The sequence below is a fragment of the Lissotriton helveticus genome, chromosome 5_1 (assembly GCF_964261635.1).
Source record: "Lissotriton helveticus chromosome 5_1, aLisHel1.1, whole genome shotgun sequence".
Classification (NCBI taxonomy): domain Eukaryota; kingdom Metazoa; phylum Chordata; class Amphibia; order Caudata; family Salamandridae; genus Lissotriton; species Lissotriton helveticus.
The window spans coordinates 2,005,793,027-2,005,818,280 of NC_136065.1; the positions used below are offsets into that span (position 1 = coordinate 2,005,793,027).

The 25,254-nt window shown below is 46.1% G+C and overlaps 1 pseudogene; it reads left to right on the plus strand.

Annotated features, from left to right (window-relative positions):
* Positions 1 to 25,254, plus strand: part of LOC144756168 (E3 ubiquitin-protein ligase TRIM39-like) — a 304,125-nt pseudogene that overhangs the window by 40,230 nt on the left and 238,641 nt on the right.

Here is a 25,254-nt window from a genome sequence, read left to right on the forward strand (position 1 = left end):
AGAGTTGTTTTCCTGTGTAAAGTTATTGTTACTTTTAATCTGTGACACAGTGAAAAGTTTTTTTCTAATGGCACTTTTGTAATAAACGACAAGAAGGAATAGCCTGCAGGGTAAAACGAATACCAAGATCAGGCAAAACCAGTGACTGCAAGTTGGACATTTTTGTCAAAAGTACATAATTATCAGCTATACAAAAAGTGTCATCAATAACTAGAAGATGAATATGGAGGGGCAACAATTGTGTCTGGCATAAATTGCATTTATTTGGCTAAATTAGTCAATTGCCTTAAAGAGGTGCTTTTAGTGAATGTAAAGTTTGTAAATGTCTGGTCTGACAGAGTGAAAAGCACGGCGAGGCAAGAACATGAGGATAGGTGGCAGGACAGAGTGCAGGGCACAGGGAGAGGCACGGTGAGGCAGGAACATGAGGATAGGTGGCCGGACAGAGTGCAGGGCACAGGGAGAGGCACGGTGAGGCAGGAACATGAGGATTAGTGGCAGTACAGAGTGCGGGGCAGATGAAAGGCAGGGCGAGACAAGAACATGAGGATAAGTGGCAGGACAGAGTGTGGGGCAGAGGGACAGGTATGGCGAGGCAAGAACATGAGGATAGGTGGCCGGACAGAGTGCGTGGCAGAGGGACAGGCATGGCGAGGCAAGAACATGAGTATAGGTGGCAGGACAGAGTGTGGGGCAGAGGGACAGGCATGGCGAGCCAAGAACATGAGGATAGGTGGATGTGATTCATCTAAGAGAAGAAACAACCTGCTGAATACAAACAGATAAATGATGGTTCAGATTTCGCAAAATATGTGCTCCTATAGGTCGGTGGGTTGACCTAAAATGAGAAGTAAATCAGTGACGCAGGTGGAAATGTTTGTGCAATTCGCAATTAGTTTCGGGAATGATGCAGTCTTGGCAATATAAACATGTTATAACCCACCATCACCTCCAGAGAAATACTAATGGTGACAGCCAGCAAACAAACACAAAGCATCCTTTGGAAATGTCACGGCAGGGGAGGGATGCTGAAGATGCTTCAGAGTACTGGACACAAAGATATTCATAACACATATTAGCAAGTGTTTTGTTGAACCAACAGATCGATCAATCATCAATTGATTGCACCAACAGTTCATAATGTACGACCCTTCACCCCTAAAGACTGCACAGTTACTAACGACGACTGACTGCACCATCCAGAAGTCTTTCCTTCATTGTATCTGAAAAATGTGTTGAGTTGTGTGACCTCCTTCAAGCCCTTCGCCAACATCCAAGGCAACAACAGTCTTTTACAAATATCAGTAATGGTGCTTTCAGTCCCTCCAAACACAAAACACGCCCCTTTTTAAAGTATTTCTTCTGACTGTTCTTAAACATTATTCTGCATATGCATCGTAATAGCTCTTTGTGTATTGCTTTAAGTTATGAGCAGTCTGCATATATGATAAGTACATCTTATGATACATGCGTTTCATAAACATTGCACATGCATCAATGTTTTATGCAACAGTGTTATTTTTAGAATGCTAAAACATTTTGCTAGAAGCATTTAATCACCCCATTATCTTGAATTTTAAAGCCAGAGTCCCTCGTGCAGAAAACAATATACAGTGGCAGGACTGTCATGAGAAGATGCAAACACATTCTCATTACAAAGACAGAGAAAGGGAAGGCAAGCAGACCAACCTTTACGGTGTACGTCACTCCAGGTCCTAGGATCTTCTCCTTTGAGTGAAGCCACCCTCGTGATGGCTTACTGACGAAGCTGCTGGTCTGATTCCAGTCATCCCCTCCTGGTTGCATGTCCTCAGACCGACCTTTCTTTCCTGTGCTGCTCATTGTTAAAATGATAACAGACCAGGTCTGATGAAACTTCTTCTTTATTCACGGCCTCCACTGTGCCAACAGGAACACCGGACTCTTCAGTAATCGCCCTCTTCCAGATAAGTCTCACACACTGAACATTCTAAAGCTGCCTTCAAGGGTAAGGGAAGTTCCAAGGAGACAAGGAAGGGAGGGGTGGAGGAAGATAGGTTCATGATACCTTGCCAATTGGTCCATGCTCCAGTTCTGTCCATTCTCCAATGTTACTGTGTTGTTTTTAATTTCCACAATCTTTTTGGGCTTCAAGGAAGGGAGGGGTGGAGGAAGATACCATGTACAGGAAAAACATTATGTATAAACCTTAACCAGAGAAGGGCTAGAAATAGCCCAACAGAAATATTAGGATATATAACCACTTATGCTAAGCTAACAGACATATTATGATTATGACACCTTTAGCAACCAGGATTTGTGCACGAAAACTTATGGATTATAACACATATCCCATCCTCGTCGCCAGTGTTAAAATGATAACAGACCAGGTCTGATGAAACTTCTTCTTTATTCACGGCCTCCACTGTGCCAACAGGAACACCGGACTCTTCAGTAATCGCCCTCTTCCAGATAAGTCTCACACACTAAACATTCTAAAGCTGCCTTCAAGGGTAAGGGAAGTTCCAAGGAGACAAGGAAGGGAGGGGTGGAGGAAGATACAATGTACAGGAAAAACATGTATAAACCTTAACCAGAGAAGGGCTAGAAATAGCCCAACAGAAATATTAGGATATATAACCACTTATGCTAAGCTAACAGACATATTATGATTATGACACCTTTAGCAACCAGGATTTGTGCACGAAAAAGTATGGATTATAACACTCATCTTGCCTGTGTCTTGCTGCGAGCACAGAGTGGTAGAGGCAGAGTTGCATGTGGTGTCTGGAGCTCCCACTGCAGGACTCGCAGCACTCGAGCTTCCCTGCACCTTGGAGATGGCCAGCTCTTTCACTGCAGAGGAGAGGCTGCGAATCCCCAGCAAATTGCCACTGCCCGAGAGTTTCATGTGGGACACCCTGTTGATGAAGGTGCACAGAGTGGTGGATCCATCGTCTTGGTCTTTGCGGGGTTCCTCCACAGAATCCGGGTAGAGGGAGCAGCTGAGGGTCCGGCCACTGCTGAGACCTTACTGTTCATGGACAGGTTGTGTATAAGCTCATCGACTGATGTCACAGAATCATTCCTGAAACGGTTATACTTAGTCCGTTGAAGCATGCCCTTCTATCTGGTTCCTTGCTCACGTTCAGCAAATTCGACCCCAACCCAGGTGCTACCATAGCCAGAAATTCAGACCAACGTTGCCAAACACCAAAATATTTTTCTTTCGATAGAAGAGGAACAAACACAGTATTTTCACAAAATATATTGCTGACCTTTTCCATACATCAAGAGCTGGTGAAGATCATGTTTTTCTCTTTCACATCCTAGTTCTGCACGGAGCTGCCATATCGCTCACAGCAAAAGCATGACTCACACAAATGAGAAGACCCTTTTCAACAAAAGACTCAGTGAACACTGAAAATCACTTCCTGTGGCAAAAAAACATCCACCCACACACAGCACACTAGAACCAATCAATTCTCATAGTCCCTTTCCTTATCTCCACGTACCAATATTTCCTTCCAGCCTTTTTGCATTTAAGCACTAGCCCTGAAGAAATGTGATCACTTCCAATGAATACCCTAACTCTTTAGTAAAAATACATCCAATTTACAACCCTTGTTGAAATTTGCAGCTATATGCCGTCTTAGCGAGCATGAGAAACATGGTCAACTGTGTTTGCCAATTGGTTGCCAGTGCCTTCAAAGCAAAAAACAATTTCCATATGCATCATACAAATTCTCAAAAGATTGTAAGCCATTGCATTTGCCTTGAAAAAAAATTGTCAACAAACCTGCAGGCGCACTATTTAAACTAGAGTTTGTCTTTAACACAGACACTCACATTTGCCATGCAGTAAATGTGCTACAATAGTGTTTTCATAAAGGTTTTAAATACAGCTCTAGTGGTATTCCATGATTAGTTGTTTGCTCTTCTCTATCTATAATGGCACTAGCAAAATAAAAACATGTTCCTTATGATGGACAGTCAGGATATAGAAATCCCAGTGTTCTCTGAAATCGGCTGCCTTAACAAAGTGCCATGTTGATCTGAACTTTGCAAATAACAAAGCACACAATAAAACAACACAGGACGGCGCTAAAACAGCTAGACAACCCCATGGCAAATGAACCCCCGCCAGAACCGTTCGGTTGGACTTTCTAACTGTAATGCAGACAATCCTAACTAAAAGCAGCAAAGAATTGCAGTCAGCACTCACAAGAGCACTGGAATCCTACCAGTCAAATTGGCAAATGGCAAAAAGGGGCAATGTTCGGATTTTGAGGAAATTAAGAGCAGCGCTGTTCCGTTTCGCGCTCCTGGGTCCCATTCCAGGGAGTCGCTAGGAGGCATGCCGTGGCACTGTGGACAAGCACAAGGACACACTTCGAAAGTTCAACGGACGGTTGTTTATCAAGCAAGCGCAAACAACGCCAAAGCAAATCGTCCAACCATCTTCCCAAGGGCTGTCTTCGAATGTGCGCGAGCAGGATGGCGCAGAGTGCGTGTGCAGCGCATCCGGTGTAAAAGCGGGTATTTAATTAGCACCATTTGAGGCAGCGCAAACGCAGCCACCACCTCTGATCCCCCGAGTGACAAAGAACAGAAATGTCCTGGTCAGCGTGAAAGCGTTTTTTTCTAATGACCAGCGAAGCAGCGGTTCATTAATACAAGCAAACTGGCTCCAGCATCTACACAGCATTCATTCTTCTCCGCCTCTCCTTGCTAGCATAGCAACAGCAAACGTGCACACCACAGACCAGCCTGCCGCCCTCTGAGCAAGCGCAGTGACCTAGTGGCTATGCCAATGCTAGTTTTGAATGCACTTCGACCACTGGTTAGCAGATCGTCCCATTTAGAGGGTGCAATAAATGGAGTTTGCCTGCTACCCTTTTCGGAAATTATTGCGGGGTGGTTTCAAACATGGGTTTCCAAGATAGAAGGAATTCACAAACGAAAATAAAGAATACTATTTTCCTTGAGCTATACCACGCCGTTGGCAAATATATGCTGTTGGTGTGCTAAAACAGCGAGTCGAGAGCATTCTGGGCAGAAATACGTGCAACCTGCAGGTGAATGTTCACCTCTGGCAGTGCATGCTAAATCTTTTACCGTTCCGTGGTGAGTTTAAGCGACCTGGAAGAAACGGCATCAATTACACAGCAACAAGAGAGCAAAACTACAGTTGCCAGTACAAATATGAAATAATGAGTATCGTGCACTCTTGAAAAGGGTGGTAAGTAACATTGTTGGTGTCTTAATGTGGGACATAAAGAAGCTGCTCCTCTACAGTGTAGATAACGCATACAGGTGCCCAAGTAAACAAAAAAATAGGGCGATCCGTTGGCAGAAACGTCTACTTACCAAAGGATCAGCTGGAATCATCTCATGTTTGCCGATACTCCACTCCGTCCTAGCACGGCACCTGCAAGCATGAGTAATCCCCGGGTGCCAGAGCTGTGCGGTACGAGCAGTCTTTTTTCTCCTAGGACATGGTCTTCTTTTCTAGAACATCGCCAGACTTGCTATTCAACACCTTAATACGGAGAAACAAATGTCATGTTCGGATACCAGGCTTTGCGGTTACAGTGCTGCAACCCAGCTGCCCAGAAGGTAAGGTTGATCTCAGGCTGACCATCTGTCCAAACTATCCACGGAATTGCCGTGAAAATTCGTTGTCCGTTGCTACTCCTTAACAGACGTCTTTCGTCCCGTAGTTACAGAGCAAAGGGTCACAGCTTGAGGCTCCCAGGTGCTCACGACTAATCACGCAGGTGGAAACATATCCTATTAGCGGTAGGCAAAGGGTGCTGAGGCTGGATAGGTTGAAGGACCCTTGCTATGGGATTGGCTGCTGGATCTCCGGTCAGACGTTTCATTGGCTATAGATAATGTAGAGAGAATGTATCACGGCGCACGATAGGTCGGGAAAATCTTAACTGGTTGTTTATTGGTTACGATGCCTGGGGAAACTACACGCGCCTCTGACACGGAAGCTAGCTGCTGCGCGTGCCCTGATGCCTGGGGAAACTACACGCGCCTCTGACACGGAAGCTAGCTGCTGCGCGTGCCCATACTAGAATCGGCTCATGCACAGGACTGTCTCCAGGTCTGCCTCCCTTGGAGGCAGACACGGCAGCTATAAGTCTCGTTGGCGGCAGCGCTTCGCGCTGCAACGCCAGCGAGACCTAAAAAAACTTCCCTATCTTTGTCTGTCTGTGGCAGATGTCAGTGGGCATATCGATGTGAAATACTGCATATGTGGGTTTTTGCTTATATGTCCAATTATGTTTGCCAGCATGCTTTGTGTTTACAGTTCTAGGCTTTCGTTTTGTAAGCATTTTAAGCAATGTCTGTGATGTCTTGTTTGGGTCAGGAAAGCCCTATACTGGTCCGGCCAGGCTCTGCTGTGTTTACACCTGCTCGATCTGGGCTGTAACTGCATGCGTTGGCCTGGTCATGATCTGTGCCTGGTTTAACCTGTTAGCCCGGTCGGGGCTAACACTATCCTGTGATCCGATGGAGCTGTGCAAAATAAGTTCACACCCATGTTATACTGCCAAGGCTGCTGCACTGTAGAGTGAATCCTAGTAGCCACACTGACAAAGATGCGAGTCATGCAAGAAAAATCCCAGTCCTAGTTGGAAAAATAGAGTACAATTTAATAAGTGAAATGACTCCAAAACAAATTCAATGTAATCTGTAGAACCAGAGTTCTGAAAGTTTTTAGTGAAAAATAGAACCTATAAAATCAAAGCACCAACCGGGGGAATCTGGTCATGCAAGACTGGGACACAGTCTAAAGTTAAGGGCAACCGCGATGGACCACGGTTCAGCTGCACGAGGTGGATTTGGTAAAGTTCAGCGGGGCAAGGTAGCTGGTGGTGTCTAGAAAGGAGGCATCGTCATCTGGCGACCTCTGGACAAAGTCGCAGTGAAGATTTCTACCATTGGTCTTTGTTACTTTTTTTGAAAGTCGAAAATCTCTAGTGGGACAAATACTGCAGGCTGTATCTGACAAGGGCTGCACGAGACCGCTGAGGGGTTCCATTGAACAGGATTTGTTGCTGCAGAGAAGAATGTACCAGGGGTTACAGTGGAGTTAGGCTGACAGGCGAAGCACCTTGGGCAGATCGGCAAATAGGTAGGTCCTGGTCTTTTGTCTGTTCTCAGGCCACTTTTTGGTGAAAATGCTTTTAAGTCCCAGCTTTTAGGGTTAGTCAGGAACAGCACCATTGGCACCACTTCCAAGGGTCCAATGCTAGAGGGGCACCAGTTGAAGAGGGTCCAAACTAACTCCAGTAGAAGCCAGGTGCAGGGTTCAAGGTCTGTGGAGGTTATGTACCTGTAGCTCACACAGGAGGCCAACCAAGTAGCCCTCTTAGTCATTCTGGTGGCATGGGTTCAAGTAGCAAGGCAAGCCTCAAGCAGCACTCTGGAGGAGGGGTGAGGGGGGGGTCAAAGGCACTACTTAAGCAGCAGGCCAGACCTCTGATAGCAGCAGGGCAGTCCTCTGAGATAAAAGGCAAGCCTCAAGCAGGATGACTGTCCACTGAGGGTACAAGTCAGTTTTTCTGATCCCTGTGCAGAACCATGAGTGTACTGAAGGGTTGGTCCGAGGGTACAGTATTTATACCTGGTCCCATCCTTTGAAGTGGGGTTATGTTCTTGGTTAACCCCACATCTGGTTCTGGAAATGTCCTTCCCCTTCCAAAGCTTCAGGAAGTCTAGGGTCACAAAAGACTATTGATTGATTTCTTTGTGTGTGCCATTGGCAAGCGTCTTTATGGTGCAAGTGGGGCAGCGAACAGCTTTGCCCCATCCATACTACCCACACCTGAGCCCTGTTGTCTCACTGTCTGGGAGGAGTACACAAAGCCTAACAGCAGGGGCATGTGATCCAGGACACTGGCAGCGGACAGAAAATGGCAACTTTCTTAAAGTATGCAAAGAAAGGGGAAAGGCCCTAAAGGACAGATACAAGGGAGGGTTGTATTCAATAAGTACAACAAAGGGGAACCCGGTATTCTAATTGACTCATGCAATTTCCTTATAGCAATAATCACATTGAATAATTTCATATGATTAGGTTATTTATTAAATCTTGTCTCTTTTTAGTAACTTTTTATCTTTTGAAAATTATATACATCAAGAAGAACATAGGTGCAAAAAGACTTCTGTATTCACATATTTTTACAACATTTACCACAATACATAATACATACATTTGACAAAAACAAATGACAATAACAACAACATAGTTCATAAACCAATGACTCATTTGATACTGATCCATACAAATTAATTCATTATAGCTGTTAAGTACAAATCAGTTCTTGAAACTGGGAACACCAATTACATTCAACGTTCCTCAGTATCTAACAACCCTCTATCATGGTCTAAATGCCTATTATTGCACATTCCAACGTGTTTCAAACCCCATGGAACCTTCAGGGGCTCTCATCAGGGCTTCTCAATTATGCACACATTGGTATGATCTACAAAATAAAACAAACGTGTCATTCTTCCTCCTATCTCAAAGTTACTCACTTCTCTTCAGTCAACTAAATGCCCAAAGGTGCCATACCTGCTGATCGACCGTTTTTTCGTCAGATTTGCCCGTTTGGACATAGGGGGAACAAGCTGGACTGGCCCTTTTCGAACAAAAGTCTAATTAAGCTCTCTGTTCTAATCATACTTAATTTGCATTTGTATCATGTCTGCAAGCGTGTTGTACATGCCTCGACTTTTCTGGGTGCTGTGAGTCTCAAAGGCACTCAATATGATAAACCCCCCTGCCAAGGGTACGGTCGGATCGGTCGATTCGTGGATTGCGGTGGTTGCTTGAGTGGGAGGATAAAATCTCGCTTTATGCAGATAATATCCTCCTGTATTTTACTAATCCCAGAGCGTCCTTGAGTGTTTTTCTTGATGTTTTGGCTCCGTTTGGTAGGTACTCTGGGTTTGCCATTAATTGGACGAAGTCGGTGCTATTGGTCTTGTTGGGTGATCCGCCGGTGATTCCACAGTCCTGTCCCTTGAAGATTGAAACGGCGGGATTTAAATATTTCTGCATATATATTGCACTGGACTCAAAAGTACGATATACGGAGAATTTGTTACCCCCGCTGAGTCGACTTCGAAAGGATGTGGAAAGGTGGAAGGCTCTCCCATTGTCGCTCCTGGGCAGATCAGTGTTTAAAATGATGGCTTTGCCGCAGTTTCTCTATGTACTTCAGAATACGATGGATCCAGTGCCCAGTGCTTATTTCAAATAGATTGAAGCTCTCCAGAGACAGCTTCTCTGGGATGGTAGACCCCATATAGCGTTTGTTAAGCTTACCCTCTCGTGGTACGATAGAGGTATTGGACTCCCGGATTTAAGGAAATATTATTGGGCCTCGCACCTGGTGGCGATTAATTATGTGGTATATGGCGCTCCGGGTGACCCGGGGTATACGATTGATCGAAATCCGCCGCCTGGCGGTGATATTAGTAGCGCACTATATGCCAAGCCGGGAAAGTTCACATTGGACGGGCCTACGGCACATGCTGTGAGGGTCTGGCATGCTGCCACCAAGAGTCTGGGTTGGGAGGGGAAACTGACTATGGCTACCCCCTGTTTAGTTCTGAGAAGCTTGGAAGTTTGTGGACCACCAAAGGGTTCGATACATGGGACCTTATTGGAATCAGTCAGATTAAGGATGTGTGGGGAAGCAGTGGCATACAGACCTTCGAGGCCCTTCAAAAACAGTACCAGCTTCGTCATAAGGAGTATTTCCGATATTTGCAGGTTAGACATGGTCTCCTCGCCCACATACCTCAGGACTCTGAGCTTCCGGAGGCTTCCCCTCTGGAGGACCGAGTACTGGATGGCCACATCCCCGAGAAAACAATCTCTCTGATCTATAGAAAATTGGTTAATAATATGGAGGATCCGTTGGGGAATATCAGAGCAGCGTGGGGAGCGGATGGGCTAGAGTTGGACGATGAAGACTGGGTAGAGGCAGTTTTCTCCCCAAAGTAGTCGCTATTCAGAGGAGGCTTAGACTGGTTACATTGAAGATACTGCATAGATCATGTTACAGGCCCTGGGCTGGTGCACATGGGGTGGGTAACGAGTGGAGACTGTAAGAGAGGATGCGGCAAATTGGGCACTTTTATACACATTCTATGGCACTGTGAAGAGATTCAGAAGTATTGGGGAGCGGTGCATGACATAATGGGGGAAGTATTGGGATGTGAGCTACGACCAGAAGCCCGGAGGTGCATATTGAACATCTGGGAACCCACAGATTTGAATGCATATTTGAAGCAATGGGTGACGTTGGCATGTATGATTGCAAAGCGTGATATCGCACAATTGTGGGGAGCAGGCCAGTCTCCCAATCGTACTAAATGGGCCCAAGATTTAGACTGGCGCATGTTTCGAGAACGAGCAGTTTACGTGGCTAGGGGTTGCCCGGAGAAGTGGGGGAAGATCTGGGGGGCCTGGAAACCTATTGTGGTGGTCTTTGTACGCCCCCGATGAGACAACGAGATTTGGATGCTCAAGATTCCCCGTGATCCCAATGATTTATTATATTTTGTAATTTGATTCTGGGTGTAAGATGACTCATGCCCTGCAATATGTTTGGATAATGATCACCCAATGCGGATGTTTTTGTTTGTTTACTTTTATAATAAAAAGATATTTAAAAAAAATAAACCCCTGCCAAGCGTATGACTCGATCTAAAAAATGGAAGGGAAGCATTTAAACAACTGCTCTTTCCAGGGCATGATTTTAGCGCTGTAACTCATGCATTTTCACCGTCACGAGCCTGCATGCCTGCTGCAGTTTGGGGAACCATTTGTGCCCGCCACTCGTTACTACAATGTTGACACTGTAATGTTTGCGTCCGCTCTGTGAACCAAAGAATCGCACTAGTTGTTAGACCGACGGTCATTTTATGGCTCATGGGAGTTTCAGCACCTTAGTCTTAAAATCAAAGGCAAGCTTTACCGCACTCTCATGTTTTCTCACTTCCAAATCTGAACAGGGAGCGAGAAAACACGAGAGTGCAGTAAGGCTTCCTTAGAAAGTGCGGAAACTGTGTGCCTTCCATTTTTTTTAAACGCCAATGTGATAGATAAAATGCATGCCAATGGAACTATATTGAGCAGAGGGTGGGTATGTGTAACATGCAACATGAAGCTTGGCAAAGTGATATCATGAATTACAGGTTATGCAATGTATTAGTTCTGACGTAAATGGAACCTTGAAGGGTGGCCTGAGGTTCCTCAAGGAGTGAGAGTGCAGCTCAGTGCTTAACGGCACTTAATTGGTTTCCGGTGCTCGGCACCGGCACCTAATTGTCAACACCATATTTAGAACAGTCTACCACAAGGTGCTGCTGCTCATCAAATTTAGAGATGAGCAGAAGAGCGGTTGTTTATGAATACAATATACATTAAAATAGTGCTAATACTTGCCTCCCCAGCCATTCATTTAGCTTTGGGGACCTGGAATAATCTGAACTGTCGCATTTACATGCGAGTGAGATGGTTAGTAGTCGTTTTGGCAGCGATGACAAGAGCGATGGGTGGTGCAAGCTGCAGTGGCCTCCCGGTCAGAGCCCTGGCACTTAATATTTTACAAATTGAGCACTGGTGCAGCTAAACGAGTATACCCCACATAGAGCCATGCAAGTATTCTGACAGAAGAGAGGAGAGATTTGTCTGGCCTTGAGCAGAGGAGGCAGTGCATGCAGCTGGGCTTGGTGGAGACTGAAAGCTGTGAGATCAAAGGCCATCTACACAACATCATTCAGGTAGGGCACAGACTAGTTATTTCTCATCACATTTAAGAGAGGATGTGGGGCAAGCACAATCTTGCATGTCACTAAGAGCAGCCAGCGGCCTAGAACAGAGAGACTAGCCATTCACCCCTGTCCAGCCACTTGCATTCAGTGACCTATAAATGTAACCCTTTCCTGGTACAAGTAAAGGAATTCAGTAATTGCACATCATTGTGTGTACACATTATTTTCCATTAGCTCAACAAATGGTCTAGCCATCCGGGCCTACCATAGATTGCTAATAAAGGGGTTTAATTGCACACAAAGGCGTGTGCACATATTTTTCCATTAATGGAGGAAGTGTATATATTTTTAGGTCTCGCTCTCGAGACCTATTGTCGTTGAGATGCCTCTCAAGGGAGACAGACCGGGGAACGCGCAGATTGTGGTCTGTGGACGCGCACGTCCAGCCACGCGCACATCTCCTGTCCCGAGGCAAAAGCATGCAGTTTCACTTTCGCGTCGACACTGCACTTAGACCAGGCTTTTAGTGGACATGTAAACAACACAGCGTTAAACATGTAAGACTTTAAATGTAGATATACCCCACTTACCAGCAATTGTGGTGACTTTGCGCTGGTCTCGTGTCTCATCGGCGGCTCCGTCTTGATCACAGGAGCCCCCTAAAGTCTGCCTCTCCGCCACTGTGCACGAGCCGCAGATTCAGGAACAGCGCATGTGCGAGCAGCCCTCGCACTCCTATCCCCCCCTCTGTCTCCTCCCCGGCCCGGATGTGGAGCACAGGTGCCGCGATGCTTGTTATTGTGAGGGTCTCTGTTCACCGCCAATGCGTTATCTCATGTAATGTAACTTTTGCTTTTGTAATTTGTTCGCTTGTAATGTTCTCATGTATCAGTTCCGTTCCTATTGTGTAGCGCTCTGACACCTTCGGGTAAAGTTTGCGCTATATAAAAACGCATAAATAAAATAAAATAAATGTGTGACCATAATAGCGTATCGTAAAGTGTGATGTATTTATTCCAGGATACCTTGTTGATAAGGGACTCACTTATATCTGCCATTACGTGTGTCTTTTGTATCGTTTGCTCTCTTATTGCTGCCGCTGCTTCTGCTAACCAGCCCATGTGTGTTCTGGCTTTGCTGCTGTTACTGTTTTTAATCGCTCAGAGCTCGCTACATCACCTTTCTTGTTGTTCTTGAATATTACTTTGTCATATTTCCAGCAGTTTGAAGTCTTTACACTGCATATGGTTGTAAGAAAAAAAGATTGTATGTCTCTAAAGCCACCTACCATTATGTCCGCCCCCTTTGATCTGAAACTATGTAATTTTAAACACCCTGAGGGCAGGAACAGAAATTTTGCATTAGCAGGGTTATTAAATTGGTTAGATTCAGAGTGCAAGCCGCCTGCATGCCCGGTGACACCCACACATCTCCACATTATTTCCTCGTTAATTATTATTTATAAAGCAGCCCTCCACTTCCTGGAGGACCAGGGGCCACACTGCCAAAAGAGCACAAAGTGCCGCTGCGCTCTTTATAGCTACTTTTATAGCTACATAGGCCACCCCGCAAACTTTGTAGAGCCTCTGACTACCGGTGCCTATATGACTACATAAAAACCCTTTCCCACATATTTGGGAAGGCTTCCTTCCACGTACTCTAGATGGCACACACTACAGTTATAAAGACCCTGTGCGCGGTATTTAGATGCCCTCTGCCACCCGTACTTATTCATACTAACGGCAACATCCTTACATGCATTTCAGACTGACCGCAATGTTCGTGTACAGTTAATTCAAACCAATTACAATACCCATACACTTTGCCTTCATATGTTTAACAGAGTACATTCATATTTCATTCACAAGGATAGCATGCTTTGCTTAACTTAGAGCAACGTCTATGCACATCTTTCACACAGGTAGCAAAATAGGTACATATCACATTGAATGTCCATGAAAATGCCCATGCATTTCTTCCAAACCGATATCTGGTTTCAAGCACATTTTACTCATAAACGCAAGGCCTGTGCATCTTTCTTTTGGGCTGACAGCAATGTCCATACACATTTCTTTCACATTGATAGCAATGTCCCCATACATTTCATTCATATCGACTGTAGTATCCACACACATTTCCTCCACAGCAATAGCAAGGCAACTCGAAAGTATTTTCATACTGATTGTATTGTCCATGCACAGTACTCCCATCCTTATGGCAATGTCCATGCACATTAGTTTCATAATGATGGCATTGTCAATGCACAGTACTCTTGTCATCATGGTAATTAGTCCCCGCACATTACTTTCATCGAGATGGCAATATTGATGCCCAGTACTGTCACCTGCTGGCAATACTCGTGCATATTACTTTCACACTCATGGCACATGCAGTTAACCATGCAGAATTAGATTCTGGCTAAATGGTGTCTCTTTTGTGGGGAAAAACATGCTGTGGTTAGGAGCACTAGAATATCAGAAAAATCGGCAGAGCTTCTGCATACTCAGTTTTTATTCTTTCGTTTCTGATACTTTGTCACCATTTCCTGTAACCTGATAATGAAATGAAGAGAGGAGGTGAGGGGGAGCAGAATTGATGGTTTCTGAAACAACTGAAAATACCATGACAGCATGTAGATGTTGCATGAAAAATAAAAGGGATAATGTCCTTTTACATGGTAGGGTGTGAATGAAACTAAGCATCCCAAACATCGTGGACACAACATTCACTTTATTTCATGGCTACGTCACTCTCCAGCGCAATGCCATAATGCTTATTCAGTGTAACTGTATGGTATCTCCCCAGACAATCCTAGAGTAATGCAAGAGCATTTCGCCACTGCATCAACAGGACAGCTCGCTGGTGCACATTTAAAACATCTCCTGGTGCAGTGTAACACATCTTTCCTGTGCAAGGGTGGATTTTTGGTTTTGGGAATATGGCATGGAACTAGATCCGAGGAACAGAGGGGTGCTTACCAAAGAATATTACTACAGCAAAAATATCTCAAACCCCGAGATTTGCGGAGACAAGATGGTGGGGACTTGTATCTGGGACGTTAAAAGGCTGCACACTGTATAGTTCAACGCTAACATTGCACATACATTTCAAGTTTTTGGCACAGGGAGATGAAGCAACTTGCTGGAAACACACAAACTTTGGTCAAGTCCTGAGGACGGCGTTAGAGCCTGCGGTATCCATGTTTCAAATTCAGTACGTAGGCCCCTAGGCTGAATCTGTTTCCTTCAGGGCATTTAAACCGATACAGTGCAAACAGCAACTGTCTATGTCGGAGTATTACAGCCTAGTAGCACAGCACCTCTCCAGCACAATGACATAACATATCTCAGGTACAATACATGTCTCCAGGGCAATAAACAGAAGAGCATGTCGCTGCTACTTTGTCAAAGCATCTTCACGCGCAACACCACAGCATGTCTTCAGTGAAATGTTCAACTATCTCTCCATCTAGGTCTTCCGCGTTTTCATTGAGCATCTCAATTGTGCATTTCAAGAGGATGTCTTTGGCTAAGGCAACAGCAGGTCATCTCTTCAGTGAAATGCCCGATTAACTTTCCAGCTGTCTGGTACAAGGGATTTCCCGTGTAATTCAACAGCATCTCACAAGTGCATTGCAAGAGGATCTTTCTCGCCACATAATTACACTCTACTGAATGCAACACACACTCCACACAATACCACTCAGTGCCACATAATTATATGCTACATAATTACACTGCACTCAATGCAATATACACTCCAAACAATACCCCTTACTGCCACATAATTACATGCAACATAATTACACTCTACTCAATGCAACATACACTCCAAATACCACTCAGTGCCACATAATTACACGCCACATAATTATTCTATCTATCTATCTATCGCCTTCACTCTATCTATCCCCTCACTCTATCAATCTATCTATTTATTGCCCCTCACTCTATCAATTTATCTATCTATCGTCCTCACTCTATCTTTCGCCCTCACTCTATCTTTCGCCCTCACTCTATCTTTCGCCCTCACTCTATCTTTCGCCCTCCCTCTATCTTTCGCCCTCACTCTATCTTTCACCCTCCCTCTATCTTTCGCCCTTCCTCTATCTTTCGCCCTCCCTCTATCTTTCGCCTTCTTTCGATGAATCCCAAATGCAAAAATTGTGCTCGCAAAGGGCCAGATTCTCAGCGCAATTTCCCTTGATGAATCTGGCTGTTAGTCAGTAGAGCAACCATGGTAGCCAAGGTGGAAAGTTTGGGCTGCCGGGTTATCCTTCTCAAAACAACCATTCAGACCTAGAAACCCATTATTTACCAACCAATGGTTCATCGCTCTTTCCTCCTTGAGTGGACCTCCAGGAGGAACCTGTGGATACATTATGATACTTAAAACCTCCTGCAGCACTTCATCGGAATAATTTGGGTACAAGTGTGCATTAAAGTCTCCAACCAAATTTAGTGTTACCTTCTGGAGTGTTCCCAACACCTTACGAAAGGAAAGGCCAAGATCGTCCACCCAGTTGTACGTTCTGTGCTGTTCCTCTTTAGTATGGTTTTGAGTCCTATCAGATTGAATGTATTCATAGGTTAATTAAGTACATCTGTGCTTTAGCCTTCATCTGCAGGGGTCAGTAATAAAATGTGTGTTCATTATTAATATTTCATATAGTTATTCGTTATTACTAAACAATATTTGTAAATCTAATTTTTACTGTGAATGTAAACCCTATTTAACCATATTAATCTGTTTGTGTTTTTCTCTCCCCAGGATGTGAAGAGTTTGTTGAACAGGTACGATTATCTTCTTTTACAGAGTGCCATATAAAAATGTAATGATCAGCCATTAAATGTATTATATTGCATTTATGTGCTTTTGCCCCTTGAGTAAGCCAATTTTGATAGCTCACCATCTTCCAATTAGATGCTAACAGTATAGCTTTTTCAACCCTTATAGCATTTGAGTTTTTGGTTTTGGTCGAGATAACTAAAAATGCACAAACTTGAGACCTTTCATCTTTGGGAGATTACTACTCAACTGGGAGAGGTGTTATCACATTTTTCTTTGTAAATTGTTTTATTACATCGAATTTTGGCCATTTATATTAATTTGTATTGGGTTTATTTCTTTTTTGTCAATTCTCTAGCTTTGTTTTTTTTTCTTTAATCTGTTTTTTGTTTTTCTTCCATTTCCTGGTCTCATTTTCCTTCATTTAATTCTTTGTTTACTTTTTCTTATTACTGTGTTCCTATTTAATCTTAGTTTTTTACTTTGCCATACATCTGTTTCATCACTTTCTCTTACTTTTTTGTCTCGTTATTTTTTTTGATATTTTACCTTATTTACATCTTTCATTTAAAAAAACATTTATTCAATTTGTTTACACTTTAATCCATTAATCTCTATTTTGTTTTTACAGTTTCCTTTATGTTTATTTATTAGCTTAGATTTTGCTTTTTTGGTGATTTCTTAATTGATATTTATGCCTTATTTACGTTTTCTTTCTATTTTCTTTTAATTTCTTTTTTTAATAGTATATATTTTTTTAACTTTTCACCACTAATGACTGTAATGATTGTCTCTTTAATTAGAATATTATTTGTCTCATCGGCAAGAATGTTTATAAATAAATTAATTGAATACAAAGACAGTGTGGTGCGGTTGTATGACGATCCGTCGATGTTAATGTCCTCGCGGCACTTCACATCGCGGGCATTATGTCCTCGCAAGTAGTTGCTTCGCAAATGCTGCAATTTCATTGAATCGCGTGTCACATCGCCGATTTAACATCGCGCGACATGACAACGCGGCGTTTAAGGCTACACAGTGAAAAAAATTGGGGCCAATGGGTTTGTGGTGGGGTGGGGGTATATATTGTATTTCCCACCGCGCCTGCAGCCATTTCTGCCTGTGTCTTGACCCAGTGGACCGCCTTCCGAATCAGTAAGTGTTTATAATGGCATTTTCCCGTTCCCAATGTTTGTTCCTTGTGGAATGGGCAAGGTTTGTAACTGTTTCCATTTTTTATGAACGGCCGTTTCCTCCCTTGTTTTGCGTGTCCCTCTGCCCTCGGTTTCCCTCGATTTTCGTGCCCTTCTGCCCACTGTTCCTCGTTTTTCGTGCATTTTTGTCCTCTGTTACCCTCGTTTTCCGCGGCCTTCTGCCCTATGTCTGCCTCGTGTTTTGTGCCCTTCTGCCCTCACTTTGAATCGTTTGCCCCTCGTTTTTCGTGCCCTGTTTCCCTTGTGTTCGTGTCCTTCTGCCCTCCTTTTACTGCATCTGACTGAGCCTTACACCAATTGCCTATATTGATTTGATTTAACATGCTTTTTGACTAACTTCATATTTGTGATTTCTGTATTGTACTTTAATTAGTTAGCAAACCTTCATGGTTGCCAACTTTACTGGACTTGAGCCTCTTTATCATAACCCTTATTTAATTGATCAAGCTAATTTATTTGCTATTAATCTTCAATCTGTTGGGACACATTGCCTCATATGTCCTACAGCTTAACACTGTCCCCGAACCTGCATAGGCACTCGAGCTCACCTTAATTGAAAGCCATGTTGATTAGGTAATGTGACCTATGATACTGGTATTGTGTACATGGCCTCATCAGCAAGACAGGAACGAGAACAAGGCAACCACAGTCTGTGCAGGTAAGCGAGGTAGTATGGGCGAGAGGGGGGGGGGAGTAGATAGAAGATGCAATTGTGAAAATTATATAAATAAATCCTTTTCGGTCGTCTGTCGACTTCCTCCCTGCCCCACCGCACTTAACTGCACAGTCACCACTGGACCCAAGTATTTTGCACCCTCCAGCATGCTGAGTAACAAAATACATTTGATCAGTTAGTATGTCATGCTGCACACTTGGGTGGAGGAGCATGCATCTTCCAGCAAAAATACATTGATTGGCAGAATACACTGGAACTGTTCATAAACCATCAAGCACTAAAGGCGCTAGGAGCAGCATACAAATCCTTAATGGTAGGCACCACCACTAGTCGCCCGCAGCCCTTCTGGGTTGCAAACACTTTGATGGTGCAGGCATTTCCAGTCACTACATATGTGATAACCATCACGCCTCCTTTAAAGCAGGAGGCATCCAGGAGACACACTGACACTACACGAAATCATATGTTTGATAACTGTATAAGAGTGTTGCGCCTGAATGCTAATGGTGCCTAACAGGGCATGATGCACCATGTCAGAGAGCCATAAGGGAAATCCACAGACCAAAGATCTAGGTCCTGTGGTGGGATATTACCTCTCACTTACCCACAATCCCAAAATATGCATGATGGCATCTGGACTAAAATATACTATAAATTCATTTTGCTCTATATGATAGAGCTGCTCCAACTCATCCATGCATCCATCCAGCATCCATCACACACCCATCCCATCCATGCACCCATCCATCCAGGCACACCCATCCATCCAACCCATCCATGCATCCATCCACCCATCCATGCACCCATCCATCCATGCACACCCATCCATCCATGCACACCCATCCATCCAACCCATCCATGCATCCATCCATCCACCCATCCATGCATCCATCATACACCCATCCATGCATCCATCCATCCACCCATCCATGCATCCATCATACAACCATCCATGCATCCACCCACCCATGCACCTATCCATACACCCACCCATGCACACCCATCCAACCCATCCATGCATCCATCCAGCATCCATCACACACCCATCCCATCCATGCACCCATCCATCCATGCACACCCATCCATCCAACCCATCCATGCATCCATCACACACCCATCCCATCCATGCACCCACCCATCCATGCACACCCATCCATCCAACCCATCCATGCATCCATCCACCCATCCATGCACCCATCCATCCATGCACACCCATCTTCCAACCCATCCATGCATCCATCCATCCATGCATCCATCATACACCCATCCATGCATCCATCCATCCAGCCATCCATGCATCCATACACCCATCCTATCCGCCATGCATGCATCCACCCATCCATGCATCCATCCTTACAGGCATCCATGCATCCATCCACTAATACATTAATTGAAAGGTAATGTCGCGCTGTATATTGTAATCCTGCATCCATCCATCATACAGTAATAAAAATATAATTTTGCGCTGCCCATTTCATTTTGCCAAGTTGATCCGTTATACAGTAATAAAAATATAATTATGGGTTGCCCATTTCATTCTGCCAAGTTGATAGGAAGCTCGAACCCTTGTTGACCACACCTAAGTCGGCACACACTACCCGCTAGGCCACATCCTCTCACTATCAGCGATGCGTCCATTCTAATCTATATTTGTTTGTAACCAATTCCGTTTTTCATCTCGTCCACTTTAAGCTATATTTGTTTGTAACCAATTCCGTACTTCATAGGTCATTTTTTTTTCAGATCCCATGTTAAAGTTCACTTTTTTCCGTGTTTCTCTTTCCATTTTAAAGCTTTTAAAAGTCTTTGTAAGTAATCCCGTACGTTTTATTTTCCATCCCAGTGCATTCCGTAGTAATTGCTAGCAGTGCAATTTTCCCCGTTTTTCATATACCATTTCATAGCTTTTGAAAGTGTTTGTAACTAATTCCGTACGTTTCATTTCCCATATCAGTGCATTCCGTCCGCATGTTCGCATTCCGTTGTAAGTATGCGGAGTAATGTTTCCGTTTTTCATTTTCCATTTTACAGCTTTATAAAGTCTTTTATCCGTTCTAAGTATATTCCGTTCTAAGTATGCGGAGTAATGGCTTATTTACATCGCATGCGTTGTAATTGCATGCGATGTTGACGCCATCGGTCCGTTGTAGCATGCGCAGTAAAATGCTGCGATGCCCACGACAATGCGATGTAAACGTCGCGGTGCAATAGCACCGCGATGTTTACCCATCGATGTCATTGGTGTTTCCCGTGTGGTGCTGACTGAATCAGGCAGTGGTGCCAATCAGAAATTAGCCAGGTCTCTTGGCAACATCCCAAAGCACAAGAGAAAGATAATCATTGTTACAATGTGAATATGTGATAAATGCGGTTCCACTGACTTATTAATCAACCTACTATCAATAAATCAGTCAGGATTTATAATGTTTAACTCTATTTGGACCATTAACAACTAGAGTGAATACAGACTACTATTCTGTTTGCATATAGCATACAGGTTAATGAAGTTAAACACATTGAATATGGGAGTCACATATAAATGCATATACATGTCGAATATGAGTTGTAGCATAAGATTATGCTGTTCCACCATCTTTCATTTTTTTTTGTTTGAATATTTTTATTGTTATTATTATTGCATTTCGTGGATGAGTTTACATTAGGACAACAAAGAAAACAACTTTCTTATGTCAGTGGCACACTGCTTGTTTTCCCACATATCCTTCTCTTGATCCCAACAGGAAGAAGGGAAACGTCAAACATTTCAAACATATCTGTGCATGGATATACATAGGCCACAGCGATTTACTGTAACAGGCACCACCGTCACATGCAACCTGTAAGGTAAACAATCGGGTTAAGACACCCTATTCTTGAAACAAGCAATGTAGGCACGAGTCAGGGTCCCATATGAGTAGTCATGTGTAGGATCGGCAACTGAGATCGGGCATACTCCGATCTAGAGGCGACATCTCAGGCAGAGGGTATGCTATGGTAGATTAGGTCTGGACCTTCTGAGTATCTCAATATGTCAGGTAATCGATTATCGTGTTACAATGTCCTCGTCCCCATTGGCGTATCCCCCGTGTACTGCCCAAACAAGGCATTCTCGGTCCCGAGGTTTGTGACTTGTCGCACCTTGCAAACCGCGGAAGCGGTCTCTGGGTGGAGTCCAGTAGGGTCTATGTGTAAATCAATATTCAACACTTTTATTAAACGTGATAACCATTGAACTGAATCCCGTAAGAACAGGGACTGAATAGTGTGCAAATGCAAAATTAAAATAATCAAATAATAACGGGGGTAAGCACGGGTGTGTATGGATCTCTGCCATCAGTGTAAGTCGTCAAGTGGGATAGCCGATCGATCCGGCGTGCGCGGGGAGAAGGGGGGGGGGGGAAGAGAACCTCCAAAATCGCCCCTCGCAGGGCTACGTAGATACGCCCGTGGAAGCGCCTGTCTGCTAAGATAACCTCCATGTAAGAGTACTACTGCAGGGGTGTCACAAGGAGGGGGGGCATCCCGTCCTGATGTTTGTGTAGGAGCAGTGAGGAAAGGAAAGTGAGCCTAAACGATACCTCTCTGTAAGCATGCCTGGTGGAAGGCGGTTAAGACATCATCCCAGGCCTGAGCTATGGGGTATTTTCGGGTGCCCGCTTTCTCCTCCCTATGCAAAGCTACGCTCTCTGCTTTCGCCCAGTTGTCAAAGGAGTGCCGCCAGTGTATGACTTGTGGGGGTTCGCCATTCTTCCAGCGTTTAGTGATGAGCCTTTTTGCTGTGATTAATCCGAGGTCCCAGAATCTGTCCGGAACCCTCGTCAGTTTAGTTATTTTATAAAGGCCTAACAGGCAGGCCTCCCATGTGTGTGGTAGTCTCCCTCCTGCCCCTGCTGCCAGTGTGGCCGATACTGCCTCTCAGTAGCTGCACAGGGACGGGCAGGCCCAGAGCATGTGCAAGAAACTCGCATCCACTAAATTGCACCTGGCACAAGCTGTCGTAGTCAGCCCGAAATAACGATTTATTTTATCTGGGGATAGGTACGCCCTATGTATTACATAGTATTGAATAATTTTAAAACAGGAATTACACGGGATATTAAGGGTCCCAGCCAATATCGTCGCCCATTCCTTGTCAGTCCAGTCCCGCCCTCTATCAGCAGTCCACTTATCACGTAAGCGCTGTGGGGAAAATTGTGTATGTATGTGTAGGTCCTGCGCAAGCCATTGCACCAAGTGGGACCCGTTACCCATCACGTGCAAGTACTGTACCAAAAGATGAGGGGCGTGGCTTGGCCACCATCGGGAATGGACGTGTGAGCACAAAGCTCCGTGCCCACCTCTGAGTTATCCTGCTTGATTTTGCCCTGCTGTCCCTAAAAGGCTGACCAGCAATCACTACGGCTGCGTAGCCGCCCGCTGTGGTGAATATCGGCCTACAGCGGCGACGCGCGGGTTTGCCCGGGAGTCCCCCCGCCGCCGGCCATCTTGCCGCGGCCTGCGCCGCCGAGCTCATCCCCGGACTGGGGTGTACGGTTGGCCGGACCGGAGAGCGACCGCGCCGGCCTCCACCTGCGGCAGCACCCGGTGACCAGAAGTGGCGTCGGAGCATGGACGCGGCTGGTGCGGCGGACCTTGGATCACCCGGGGGTCCTGACGGTGACTAGCTGTGGCAGAGGAGAGCAAAGATACCGCGGCGGTCCCGTGGCGCTTGACCCACGGGGAGTGGCTGCGGGGCGGCCATTTACGAGGAGCGGATCTCCCCGGCGGCCGCCCGGTTTCTTTGACTGGAGTGAGTGACCTGGCGGTGGGGGCGTGTTGTGGCGCAGGGGGCTTCTGCTGCTGCCTCTGTAGGTCGGTGCTGTGTGCATCTGTTATGTTATGTTATAACAATTTATAATGCGCTCAGCGACCCCAGCGAAGGGGCATCCCGGCGCATCTGCGGACTGGGGGGGTTTGCCCGGGACCCTGGCCGCGGTCACTGGCGGTATTACCCAGCTGCCTCGCCTGCCTATCCCCGTGACTGTCCTGGAGTGCCGGCGACCACCGGGCGCGGAAGCCATACGTGCCGCGCCGGTGCTGGACCGTGCGACCTTGGTTGGGGAGTGGAGCAGCCTGCTGAAGCCCCTCAATAGCCTGGGCTGACTAGGAGTGACCCGGGGGTGCTGCCGGGGATTCGCCTCCTCTACTGGGACACAATTACTGGAGAGCGTCCATCATCACCTTTGGTTTTTCTTTGAGCGGTCTTGAGGCCTCACCCCCAAGCGGCCATTGATGGTGTGGGTACTGGGCAATGACTGCCTGGCGCGGGCCCACCTACGTGGCTAGAGACACGGCTGCACCTCACGGCTCCCTTGGGCTTGCGGTGCTGCTGATGGATTGAGGTTCCAGGGTTGCGGAGGCTTGGAGGGGGTCTGGTGTCTCCTTGAACCACCTGGCCGGCTGGGCCCGTTTTGGAGACCTGTGGACGGCAGAGTACAGCCCGCCGTTGGGGAAGCCTTATCGCCTTTGTGATCAGGGTTACAAACTGTTGCTGTGCAGGGGGTGCTCCTGGCGGATCTGCCTTGGGAGGACAATCACAGACGCGGGGCCGGGGGCTTCATGAGCATCGGTGCGACGGGGAAACTGCGTACGAAACCGGGCGCGATACCCCCTGACCCTGTGGTGGACCAACCCAAGGATCGCGACCTGGGCCCATCTGGGGACCCAGTGGCGGGGCTGCAGCAGTGCCAAATGGAAAAGATACTGAAAGCCATTGCCGACACGAGGGAGGCCCTACATCACGACATCGCTCAGGTGTTCACTGGCCTGGGACTCCTGCGTGCAGACCACGGGAAGCTGGTGGACCGTGTCACGCAAGCCGAAGTCACGCTGGCTTCACTGGAGCCGGCTCACAAAGCGACGGACGCCGCCCTGGGAGACCTGCAGAGGAGAGTACAACTGCTGGAAAAGAGGGCAGAGGATGCAGAAGGCCGCAACAGACGTAATAATATACGCGTGGTGGGTCTGCCCGAAATGGTCTGATATGGTGAGCTACCTGGAAACATGGCTACGCGAGGTGGTTGCTCCTGAGGGCCTGACACAATTTTACACACTGGAGCGTGCTCACCGGGTTCCGGCCCGCCCTCCGGCACCGGGGCGACCCCCTCGCCCTGTTGTAGCGCGCCTTCTGCACTACAAGGATAGAGACACGATCCTGCAGAGACCTCAGGCAATGGGGCCCTACCAAGTGGACAATGCACGTGTCTCCATCTACCCCGATTACTCTTTTGAGGTGCAGCGCCACCGTTCCTCGTTCCTCGCTGTGAAGAAGGAGCTTCGAGATGAAGGTATCTGATACTCACTCTTGTTTCCGGCCCGCCTACGGATAATGTTAGATGGCAAATCCTCCTTTTATAATACTCCTGAGGAAGTGTGGCACTGGTTGGAATCTTATAAAGCTGGGACGGATCTTCCTTTTATAATACTCCTGAGGAAGTGTGGCACTGGTTGGAATCTTATAAAGCTGGGACGGATGCTCGCACGATGCCGGGGGAGCTACAGAACTTTGCACCCAAGCCTAGGCGGAGTCGCCGGAACAGAGGACGAACAGCGCGGATGCCCTCGGAGTCACAGACGGAACTGGAGCGCAAGGAGGCCCTCAAGGCGGTTTCCACCATTTCCAAGGCAATGTCCTCTACAGCTACAGTGGACTCCGGTTCCCGAAGGGGGTCGGCTGATGCAACTTCTGAGGGCTCGGGCGGCGATCAATCGCTGCCCCATGTCACCCACGGACTGCGGATGGCCTCTTGG